A 12,153-nucleotide genomic window follows, 5' to 3' on the forward strand; every position below is an offset into this window, starting at 1 on the left:
ATCTAACATGGCAGTGGGTTGCTCTGGGGCCCATCAAACACCTTTCCTCAGTAGTGGTTCCAGAAGACCTTGCAGCACTGGGGAAGGGTCAGGTCTGACAGGATTAGGAACAAGCCATCCATGGACTTATTCATGTGAAGTATCTTAGCTTCTGTGCTTCATCTTACTGGCAAAACAATTACAGAATCTATGTCGGTGAGGGCTTTTCTTAGCTGAAAGGCAAACTCTTGGATGGAGAACACAGAAATGTTTCAGTTGTAGAAGACATTGGAACAGATGCTCCTATCGTATTTCTCTGTTGATCGTATGCCTCTTTCCATGCCAGCTTCTAGGAATGGATTAGTACTGTTTTGAAATTCTTTTCAAAGAGTATTTTATAGCAGTGTGTTGGTGAATGAAACATCCAGAGGCCTTACCTTATTTTTGGCTTCATTCCATTTCTGGGTGTGTTGCTGTCATTACATTCTGTATAACATCTGCTCATTTCTTTGGGTGAGTGTTGTACAAGACAGTGCTGAAATGACTCTGCTATGAGTGATTAACTTTTCTGCATTTATACTTATCTGGAATATTTTTCTGTGTTCATAAGCAATAGACTCCATATTTTCTTTCTCACTTTATTACGTAAATGCCAAGATAAGTTCTTATGTCAGGACTAACACATATATTTAATCAGCCATTTTTTAGTAACCGAAATGATAACTAGCCTACCTACCTTGTTGGGTCTTCATTCAGTTCCTAATGCTATGGTGTGTGAGTTCCCATTCATAACCTGAAAGTTTCAAAGAACGTCCATCTTTATTTGTATCAGTATCATCCATCAACTACTAACACATTTTTCCCTTCTAGTTTGCATTACTGGTATTTTGATGGAAGATGATAAAGGTTCTAGTCCTTAGCAAGTGAAAATTGTATTTCAGGAATGGAAAGGCATCTATTTCTGCTTAATTAATCACTTTTTTTATTACAGTAGGTAGAAAGAACATGGAAGACAAACTTCAATTCTGAATTTACTTTTCAAGGTGTATGCTTTGGGTTAGACATTGACCAAAAAGAAGGGGACATTCTTGGCCATAGCACAAATCCTGCAACCCTCAACACTTACTTACGCACTGAAAGAAGATACAAGAGTCCATTTACTTTGACTGTAAACAAAAAAGTTGCTAAGAATAAGATTTTCAGTCCCAGTGTGTGTTCTTCATGCAGATGCTATGGCTGTAGTGCATGTGAGTAGATCTTAAGCCTTACTTCTGCAGTCTGGACTTGGGCATTGCTAGCAGGCAGTTGAAGGACTATTCACTCATGATCCTTCTCCAATTATTTTGTCTAGTAATTTTGTGACTGGTGCTGAAGCTGTGAGTGGTATGGAGTCATGGCAGTGAATCAGGGAAGGAGGGGTCTGCAAGGCACACAGTTTACTGGAGGTTCTGGGCGTTAGCTGCCAAAGAGCTCTCTCTGGACTATTATATTGAGACAGAACCTTATCCAGGCTCAGAGACAAAAGGATTAGCCAGGAGCCACTTTAGCCATCCTTTGCCCTGGACCCTGAGTCTGTGTTAGGTCTCTGAGGACACTTGAGGTGTTTGAATGTGAATGCAAGCAGCAGAGATGTGGGAAAGGGGGTGCAGAGGTACTTGAGATGGGTGTGCAAACAGCATAGTTTCTTTCATCAGCATTAATTCATTGAGAGTACAAATAGGCTAGGATGGTTCAGTCATCATTTAGAAACTGAGCTTGCAAGTCCCGCCTTGACATGTTCAGAATCACTGGTCGCCATTGCCCCAGTTCAATCTCTCTTACTGTGCAACTTTTTCTCACCTCTGTCTTCTTCAGTTTAACTGCTTTCTCATATAGCAAAAGATTTATGCAGTTGAGGTGTGTTAGATGTGCTGCATTCTCATTTATCTTATTAAACATTTGAAGTTAGTCTGGCATGGTGAAACTTTGGCCTAATAATGTTTCATTTTTTGCCCATTTTCCCTGTATCTTCAGTTATTTAACTTTATTTTCACCTCAAAATGTAGCATGTTGGTGAAGATGGTGTAGCAGGCATGTAGATTTTCAGGTTGCTTACCTTCCCTTCTGAGATATAGGTACCATACTTCATATTTTCAGGACATTTCACTGATAACACAAATCAATATTTTTTTTAAATGCTTGCATTTTTATTTAAGTTATTTTTCCATTGAAGACTTGTTAACACACTTCGCTTCTTTGCAGTGACTATGCAAAAGTGCTTGAGCCTTTTACAGAGACCCATTTTGGAATAGATTTAAGACAGAAATCTCTTCATTATGGGCTTTATGTATAGTTACTGCTGCTATTTCAGTATATACAGACTAATCATACATTACATACATACTTGATTGTGTTTGCATCCCTGCTTTTCATACTGGAGTAACAGAAATTTACCATTTTCTAAAATTGATTAGGCTTGTTATTGTGTGCTTTCCTTTTCTTTCAACTTTAGGATAAATATGCCTGCTACCGTGACAGAAATTTATTGAAAGTGATGGAGACACTTAAGATGTTGCAGCTGTACTTTCACTAGACATAAGTAGAAAATATTCACCAAAAAAAAGAGATGCAATTAGATCATAACTCATATGTCAACCTATACTGAATACACTATGCCCACCAGTTAGCTTTGCTGCCCGTATAGATCTGCTCACTCCTGCACAGTTACACCAGGGCATTCTTGGCTCTATGAGTTTTTCAGGAGTCCTTTAAAAAACAGAAATTAAAGTTAAAAATATTTAGAAGATTCCTTAGAAAGAAAAATTATCCCATAAGAGCATCTTACAAGGGACAGTTCCTTACTGAATACTACTCCATTCTAATGCAGTACCTTTCATCTGTCTTTGCCTCACTTTCAGGCTGTGTCCTCTAAATAAAAAAACAAACCAATGAATGGGAAGGAGAGGAAAAAAAACCAGGTTCAGTGTTAGAACTAATCACTTCCTTGGTCAGACCTCATCAGTGTCTCAGATGAGTCTGAATCAGAACAGTCATGTATTGTGTCTGTGGAAAACTGCAGGTCAGTTTATCCTGTCTGGCACATACAAATTATGAAAGGGGAAGATAAAAGAGCTACTGATAGAAGAAAGCAGAGCTTGTGTTTTCATATGTGACAATCTCTAACAAGTTCGGGGAATAGTGCATTTCTGTATTTCTTACTGAATTTAAGTTCCAGTTGTACTACAGTACAAAGATAAGATTGTGGCTTGTCTTACCTGCGGGAGAATTAGGTGACCTCCTCTAGTTCCCATATACCAATTTCATGTGCACTAGGCCATAGGAGTGGGAAAAAACTGAAGTAGCTGTAGCCTACCACTGCCACCATCATTAGCATATCTTGCTCCGTCACTTGCGAGCTGCTGTAGGACCAGCAGGTCCAGAGCACACATCTGTAGAGCAGATGTTTTCCCATTAAGTTAGAACAAGGTTTGATTTCCTCTTTATCCATGATGTCTGTTAAGCATGCTGTGGCTAGGGTATGCTGTAATTGCTAAGGATCCCAAGAGGCACTCAGGTGCAGCTGCTGCAAATATTTGTGTTAATCAGGAGGACACTTGTCCAAGTTATAAGGCGACTCTGACAGTGTGTTTTTACATCTATTGCATGTGAAGCACCCTTTGTTATTGTCCACAGGAGATGTGCACATGGGACAACTCTCTCAGCTGTGGGTTTGGGAACATCTGAAAGGACAATGTTGCCATTTGCAGCTTTGGATATACAAGCCTTGCCACACAGTCCTTCTCATGAGAACAAACAATAAAAAAGTGCCGTGTGGGATTATTTGTAAATGTAATTGCTTGATTTTTTCTTTCTTTTTTTTTTTTCTTTTTCTGTAGTGGGATGCATAACATGAGTTTCGAGGCCACTTGGAGCCAGGAAGAAATCTGCCCCTGCTTTCAGAATCATTCCTTTATTGCATTTTAGACCATTCTTAGCTTATTAAAGACTTAAAGGACATCTGGGCTGTCAAGGAGGGGGTGATAGGGGGAACAAGGAGATAAATACAGGCTAAATGACAGGAGAGCCTTCTGCACAGGCTAGTAAACAGCCTGGGGGGGATCAGGACGGGTGCCTGTAGCATGACAATGGCGACTGGAGAGAGGTCTGCAAAGAAAAGATTAACTCTGGAGCCCAGATAACCTTATTGCCTCTGATAACAAAGATTAGATATTTCAGCCACTTCCTGCTATGTACTGTACAACCAAGACAAAAGGAAAGTGTAATTAATGACGTGAATAATCTTGATTTCTTTTCTCCCGAAGCAGTTTAGGCCAAAACTGCATACAACAAGCAGCTCTTATTTGAGCAACAAACCATATCGATTAAAAAGCTCATTCACTAAACGACAAAATAGAATCCACTGAATCAACAAACTTGAACTGTCAACACATCACTGGCTACTGATTTTGATCGCTATTACTAGACCGTGATTGTTACTCATGTTCTTTTGTTTGCACTGAAACTGCAAGAAAAAAGTTGATGTTACTGTATACCCCCTGAAAACAATATACTGGTTTCTTTTTAGGCAAAATGTTAATAAATAAAACACTGTAAAAGAAAGCCAGAAATAGAGTCCACACAGGCACCTATAGATACAACACTAGTAAGCCCTAGTGTTTCATGTTCATGTTGGCCGTATCCATCTTTCTGCAGTTAGAATGCTGTGGCTTAGCTACTGTCTGAGGGATCAGGGTTCCCATGATTTAATCATTGTCTGAGATTCCTGTTTCAAACAAAAGGAGAGGATTCATGGAGTGTTTCAATCCAGAGACACTGACCTAGTAATTTCAAATCACTCAAGTGTCTTGTTGTGAGGCAGTAAAAAAATGATCCACCTTTTCACTCTTGCTGTTACTGGGCAATTTCTACCCTACGAAAAGAAAATGAGTTACCAGGGCTGGGAGTTGTTCAGAATGGGGGCAGAATGTAATAATACAAGCTCAGTTTAATTTATACAGTGTATGTTTTTCTCCTTCTCTATCTCTGTACCCTACTTCTCTGCTGTTCCATAAGTGTGTGAGGGGAGGGGGACAGCAAGATATTTCCAGGACCCAAACCTGCCCTACTTTGGGTTTTTCTTTCCAGGTTTGTGTTGTTTGTTCAAAACATTGTTAAAACAAACAAAACAATAAAGTCCAAACAAAAATCAATACCTAGTCTCAGCTCTAGTGTCTTCCTGTTAATGGCTAAGTTGAAATTCAGTAGCAAATTAAAGTGTTAGCAGGGCAAGAACATTCTTCAAAAAGAGTTAAAGCCAACCATAGTGAAGGCAGAGCAGTGCTTTGAATATGCAGGAGAGCTGAAAAGATGACTGTATATGCGAGGACAGAGACCACTTCCTGTCATGAGAATATCTGTTTCCATATACCAATATCAGTATTTCACAGGGTTACGAAATGTACAGAAAGTATTGATTTCAGAAGGTGTTTCAAGATACCTTGATCGTGTCCTTCAAGAAAAAAATATTTGACAAAATGTTTCTGAAAGAACGATGTATCATAGACTTTAATTAACAAATTTAAAGAAAATACAGACAGGGATTGTTCATCTACACTCAAACACACACACAGTCAGCCAAACTCTGACCTGAGCCGGTACTCAGACTACCTGTGGTACAGCTGGGAAGGAAAGTGTTTGAATGGCCTTGTGAGGTGTGCTACAGAAAGGTTTACGTTTGAGACTGCGCTTTGGCTTTGGCAGTTCTACTGCACTTTCACATTTGAAAACTCCCCACCAGCAATTGCCCATTCCTGCTTAGAAAGCTTAACTCTCTGTCTCTCAACAGGTGTGCCCTTGGGAAATTTTTTTTTTATGTTCCTTTGAAGATTCTGTGGTACCACTAGTATAGTGTGATTTTAGATTTATTTTCCATCGACAAACTTAACAGTCTGCATCTATTGAAATTTCTGGGATTGAAACAAATCTAATGAACCTTTACAGAGGACTTTGGCTAAAACAAGAAGAAAGAAGTAAGACAAAATAAGTAACCCTACCTGACAAAAGCATGCAAAATACTGGATCAGATTTAGTTGAAAATACTGGAATACTTGAGTTTGTGTTATATTTGCATTTTGGTTTACAGTAACTGCATAATTTTTCTTGCCTTTTATACCCAAAGCTTTTAAAACTTTTTGGTATTTACCAAACTAAAGATGTAATATGTGGGAAGATAAATGCAAGATTAGTTCAGAATATTTTTGTCAGATCAACTCCTCTACTGTCTATATTAGGAACCTCCTGTTTGATGCCATAGGTAGTGCTCAGCATTGCTTCCCGAGGTGGGAAGCTAATACTTGTGCCCTCAGAAGGGGCATTACGTTCCCCCAGGATGGCATGTGTGTTCATGGCAGGATTACCTGACAGAGAGCTATGCAGAGCTCAACAAAACATACTTTATTATAAAATGCCCTGCTTGGTGATGAATTGTTAGGGTCTGTCTTTCTTCAACACACAAAGCTTAGACTTTGGCCAATTTTGGCAGATATAGGAAGCCACCGAGGCGAAGGGCTCTGGAGCAGAGGATCGCGACGGGGGATCCTTCCTAGGGTGGTGAACCGCGAAGGCGAAAGCGCAGTGAGAGGGTGCCCCCGCCTGTTCCCCCCAGACACCCCCCCCCCCCCCACCCCGAGCCAGCAGCGGCGGCCTAACCCCCTCGCATACAAGAGCAGCCCTCAGGGAGCGGCAAACAGGGCGGGCAAACAGGACGTGGCGCATCAGAAGGACGTGGCGCGGCAGTTGGCGCGGCAGTTCGCGCAGGGAAGGCGTGCGGGCCGGGCACAGTCCTCCCCGCCTGGCTCTAGAGGCTCTCTTGACGAGTGGCCATCGGCCTCCCCGAAGAGGCCCAGCTATGGGCTCCACTCGGCCGAAAGCCATCGCCAGAAGGAATGTGGCGACCCAGACTCAGCTCCCACCCAGGCACGCGGCTGTCCAGGTCTCTGGCTGCCAGGAGTGCCTGAGCCTGTCACTGGTGCCGGAAGCCGGGAGAGACAACGCCTGTGTGCGGTGCGACCAGGTGAACGATCTGCTCAGCCTGGTGGCAGAGCTGAAGGAGGAAGTGGAGAGGCTGAGGAGTACCAGGGAGTGCGAGAGGGAGGTAGACTGGTGGAGCCATGCCCAACCGTCCCTCAGGGAAAGGCAGAGGATGGAGGCTCCACGAGAAACAGAGGACCCCTTACCCTCTTGCTGCCAGGCAGAAGGAGGGGACCTAAGAGGTGAAGGGGAATGGAAAAAGGTCTCTGCTTGGGGCAGCAGGCGAATCCCCTCCCGGCCTCCCTCACCTTCCCAGCTGCCCCTGTAGTGGCGGCAGATATGGAGCTCTGGAACTTGAGGTCCAGGATAACGAGGATATGGATGAAAGTCCATCCGCGGGTTGCCTAGGGTGAGACAGTCAGCCCCATGCATCAGAACCACCTCTACTAAGACAAAAAGGAGGGTAACTGTTGTAGGCGATTCCCTCCTGAGGGGAACAGAGGGCCCAATATGCCGACCAGACCCAACCCACAGGGAAGTCTGCTGCCTCCCTGGGGCCCAGGTGAGAGAGGTCACTAGGAAACTCCCTGGTCTGGTATGGCCCACTGATTACCACCCGCTGTTGGTTTTGCAGGTTGGCAGTGATGAGATTGAGCGAAGAAGTCTAAAAGGGATCAAAAAGGACTTCAAAGCACTGGGGAGACTGGTTGAGGGATTGGGAGCACAGGTGATGTTTTCCTCAATCCCTTCAGTGGCAGGGAAGAACGCTGATAGGAACAGGAAAGCAAACCTGGTCAACGTGTGGCTCAGAGACTGGTGCTGTCGGAGGAATTTTGGGTTTTTTAGCCATGGGGCGGTCTACATGGCACCAGGCTTGCTGGCTGCAGATGGAGTTCAACTATCCTCAAGGGGGAAAAGGATCCTCGCTCATGAGTTGGCGGGCCTCATTGAGAGGGCTTTAAACTAGATTTGAAGCGGGTAGGGGATGAAGCCAGGCTGCCTAGAGATGAGCCTAGGGGTGGCGTGCCAATGTTGGGGGCGAAATCGATAGCCCAGCTCAAGTGCATCTATTCCAATGCACGCAGCATGGGCAGCAAACAGGAGGAGCTGGAAGCCGTTGTGCAGTGGGACAGCTATGATGTAGTTGCCATCACAGAAACATGGTGGGACGACTCGCATGACTGGAGTGCTGCGATGGATGGCTATAAACTCTTCAGGAGGGATAGGCAAGGAAGGAGAGGCGGTGGGGTGGCTCTGTATGTTAGGGAGTGTTTTGATTGTATAGAGCTCGATGATTGTGATGACAGGGTTGAATGCTTATGGGTAAGGATGAGGGGGAAGGCAAACAAGGCAGATATCCTGCTGGGGGTCTGTTATAGACCACCCAACCAGGGCAAACAAGCCGATGAAGCATTCTACAAATGACTGGCAGAAGTCTCACAGTCACAAGCCCTTGCTCTTGTGGGGGACTTCAACTTACCAGATGTCTGCTGGAAATATAACACAGCCGAGAGGAAACAGTCCTGGAGGTTCCTGGAGTGTGTGGAAGATAACTTCCTGATGCAGCTGGTAAGGGAGCCTACCAGGGGAGGTGCCCTGCTTGACCTGCTGTTTACAAACAGAGTCTGGTGGGAGAAGTGAAGGTCGGAGGCCATCTTGGGCTTAGCGACCATGAAATGATTGAATTCTCAATTCTTGGCCAAGTAAGGAGAGGGGTCAGCAATACCACTACGATGGACTTCCGGAGGGCAGACTTCAGCCTGTTCAGGACACCGGTTGATAGGGTCCCTTGGGAGACAGTTCTGAAGGGCAAAGGGGCCCAGGAAGGCTGGACGTTCTTCAAGAAGGAAATCTTAAAGGTGCAGGAGCAGGCAGTCCCCATGTGCCATAAGAAGAGCCGGCGGGGAAGACGACCGGCCTGGCTGAACGGGGAGCTTTTGCTGAGAATCAGGGAAAAAAAGAGAATCTATCACCTTTGGAAGAAAGGGCAGGCAAGTGAAGAAGAGTACAAGGACCTCGTTAGGTCATGCAGAGAGGAAATTAGAAAGGCGAAAGCCCAGCTAGAGCTCAATCTGGCCATGGTCATAAGGGATAACAAAAAATGCTTCTATAAATACATTAACAACAAAAAGAGAGCCAAGGAGAATCTCCATCTTTTACTGGATGCGGCGGGGAACATTGTCACAAAGGATGAGGAAAAGGCTGAGGTACTTAATGCCTTCTTTGCCTCAGTCTTTAATAGCCACACCAGGTATCCTCAGGGTATTCAACTCCCTGAGCTGGAAGACAAGGATGGAGAGCAGAACAAACTCCCTGTGATCCAGGAGGAAGCAGTTAATGACCTGCTATGCCACCTGGACACCCACAAGTCTATGGGGCCTGACGGCATCCACCCAAGGGTTCTGAGGGAGCTGGCAGAGGAGCTTGCCAAGCTGTTCTCCATCATTTATCAACAGTCCTGGTTAACGGGGGAGGTCCTGGACGACTGGAGGATTGCCAATGTGATGCCCATCTACAAGAATGGCCGGAAGGAGGGTCCGGGGAACTACAGGCCTGTCAGCCTGACCTCGGTGCCGGGGAAGATTATAGAGAAGTTCATCTTGAGGGCGCTCACAGGGCATGTGCAGGACAACCAAGGGATCAGGCCCAGCCAGCACGGGTTCATGAAAGGCAGGTCCTGCTTGACCAACCTGATCTCCTTCTATGACCAGGTGACCCACCTAGTGGATGAGGGAAAGGCTGTGGATATTGTCTGCTTGGACTTTAGTAAAGCCTTCGACACTGTCCCCCACAGTATTCTCCTGGAGAAGCTGGCGTCTCGTGGCTTATACAGGTGCACTCTTCTCTGGGTCATAAACTGTCTGGACGGTCGAGCCCAGAGAGTCGTGGTGAATGGAGTGAAATCCAGTTGGTGGCCGGTCACAAGCGGAGTCCCCCAGGGCTCAGGTTTGGGGCCGGTCTTGTTTAGTGTATTTATCAATGATCTGGATGAGGGGATCGAGTGCACCCTCAGCAAGTTTGCAGGCGACACCAAGTTGGGCGGGAGTGTTGATCTGCTCGAGGGTCGGAAGGCTCTGCAGAGGGATCTGGACAGGCTGGATGGATGGGCCCAGGCCAATTGGATGAAGTTCAACAAGGCCAAGTGCCGGGTCCTGCACTTTGGTCACAACAACCCCATGCAACACCACAGGCTTGGGGACGAGTGGCTGGAAAGCTCCCCCGCAGAAAAGGACCTGGGGGTGTTGACTGACAGCCAGCTGAATATGAGCCAGCAGTGTGCCCAGGTGGCCAAGGAGGCCAACGGCATCCTGGCCTGTGTCACAAACAGTGTGGCCAGCAGGAGTAGGGAGGTGATCGTGCCCCTGTACTCAGCGCTGGTGAGGCCGCACCTCGAATCCTGTGTTCAGTTTTGGGCCCCTCACTATAAGAAGGACATTGAGGTGCTGGAGCGTGTCCAGAGAAGGGCGACGAAGCTGGTGAGGGGTCTGGAGCACAAGTCTTATGAGGAGTGGCTGAGGGAACTGGGGTTGTTTAGCCTGGAGAAGAGGAGGCTGAGGGGAGACCTCATTGCTCTCTACAACTACCTGAAAAGGGGTTGCAGAGAGGTGGGTGTTGGTCTCTTCTCCCAAGTGATGAGTGACAGGACAAGAGGAAATGGCCTCAAGTTGTGCCAGGGGAGGTTCAGGCTGGATATTAGGAAAAAGTTCTTTACTGAGAGAGTGGTAACACAGTGGAATAGACTGCCCGGGGAGGTGGTGGAGTCACCCTCCCTGGAGGTATTCAAGGAGTGTGTGGACGTGGCATTGTGGGACGTGGCTTGATGGGCATGGTGGTGTGTGGTGCAGGTGTTTTGTGGGTTTGGGTTTTTTTTTTTTTTTTTGTAATGGTTGGACTTGATGATCTTACAGGTCTTTTCCAACCTTAGTGATTCTGTGATTCTGTGATTCTGTGAATTTGCCTTGAGAAATCCACAGGGGAAACACGTTTGTTGCTGTTCCTTGTCGGTGATATTAATATTCCAACAAACTTAGTCAACAGAAAAAAAATGTCCTTTTTAGGTGTGTATTGGTTGGAGGTGAATTGTGCTGCACTATTCTCTGGCGAATCTAGGATCCTGATTGTATAGCAGATAATACATCAGAGAGGCAAAATGAAGGAGGACATGTCCAACCTTTTGCCCCACCAAGGGGCTGCTCACTTCCAGTGCAGCCCAGCATACTGGCCTGCAGACACAGGGATGCGTTTGGGCCCTGAGGACATCAGTTCCGTTACTTTACTTTCTCATCTTCCTCTAGCAAGGTTAGGCCTCTCTGTGCAGAGTAAACCCCGTCATGAATTTATGACCAGTAAAATCTGCTATAACATGAAATGGGAAATGGCTCCAGATGAAAAGTATATTACTGCCCTAAGCCTGTTGAAGCTATTTGTACTATCTACTGAAGAAGGCATTTTAACCAACATCCTCAAATGCCTTTTAATGTCTAATTCCCCATCACTTTGAGGATCTAATCAAGATAATATGTGTGCTTCTTGGTATTTCGAGCTTTCACCTACTTGGTGAAAGTGCAAACAGAAAAGAACTGCTTTAATACTCTAATTTGGCTTTAAATCATAGGCTGTTAGAGAAAAGTGTGTGTCTGAGAGTGTTTTTCCAAACTAATGATTCTGCCTTTAATCAATATTTAACAAACCTTGTCCAAAAATAATAGGAGAGGATTCCTGTATAGAGTTCAAGTGAAAACTGTCTAAAGCAAATTAATCTTCCAATTAGCTCTAATTGTAAGTAAGTGTTTTGGTACAATATGGGGTATCCCTTATTTTGAGTTAGGAACAGCCTGAAAGGATGTTACAGAAAAAATACGGGCAGTGCAACACATCAGGCATGAAACAATAACATCTTGCTAAGTGTCCTAGAAACACATCTCACCAACCGAGTTTTGTCCCATTTTTAAAAAGACCTTTAGGAAAGCATAATGATGAAAATGTGACAGCATTTGAAAGTACTTGAGAAAACAAAGTAGAAAGGTCACAGGCACTTAGTTTTTAATTATGCAAATATTTTATTCTTGCAAATATTTAGCAGATTGTGTTTGTCCATAAAGCTGGAAATGAAAACATGGGGGGATGAACACAACAGTGTGTGCAGAGCGACACAACAGGATAAAA

Source organism: Gavia stellata, chromosome Z (genome assembly GCF_030936135.1).
Source record: "Gavia stellata isolate bGavSte3 chromosome Z, bGavSte3.hap2, whole genome shotgun sequence".
Lineage (NCBI taxonomy): Eukaryota > Metazoa > Chordata > Aves > Gaviiformes > Gaviidae > Gavia > Gavia stellata.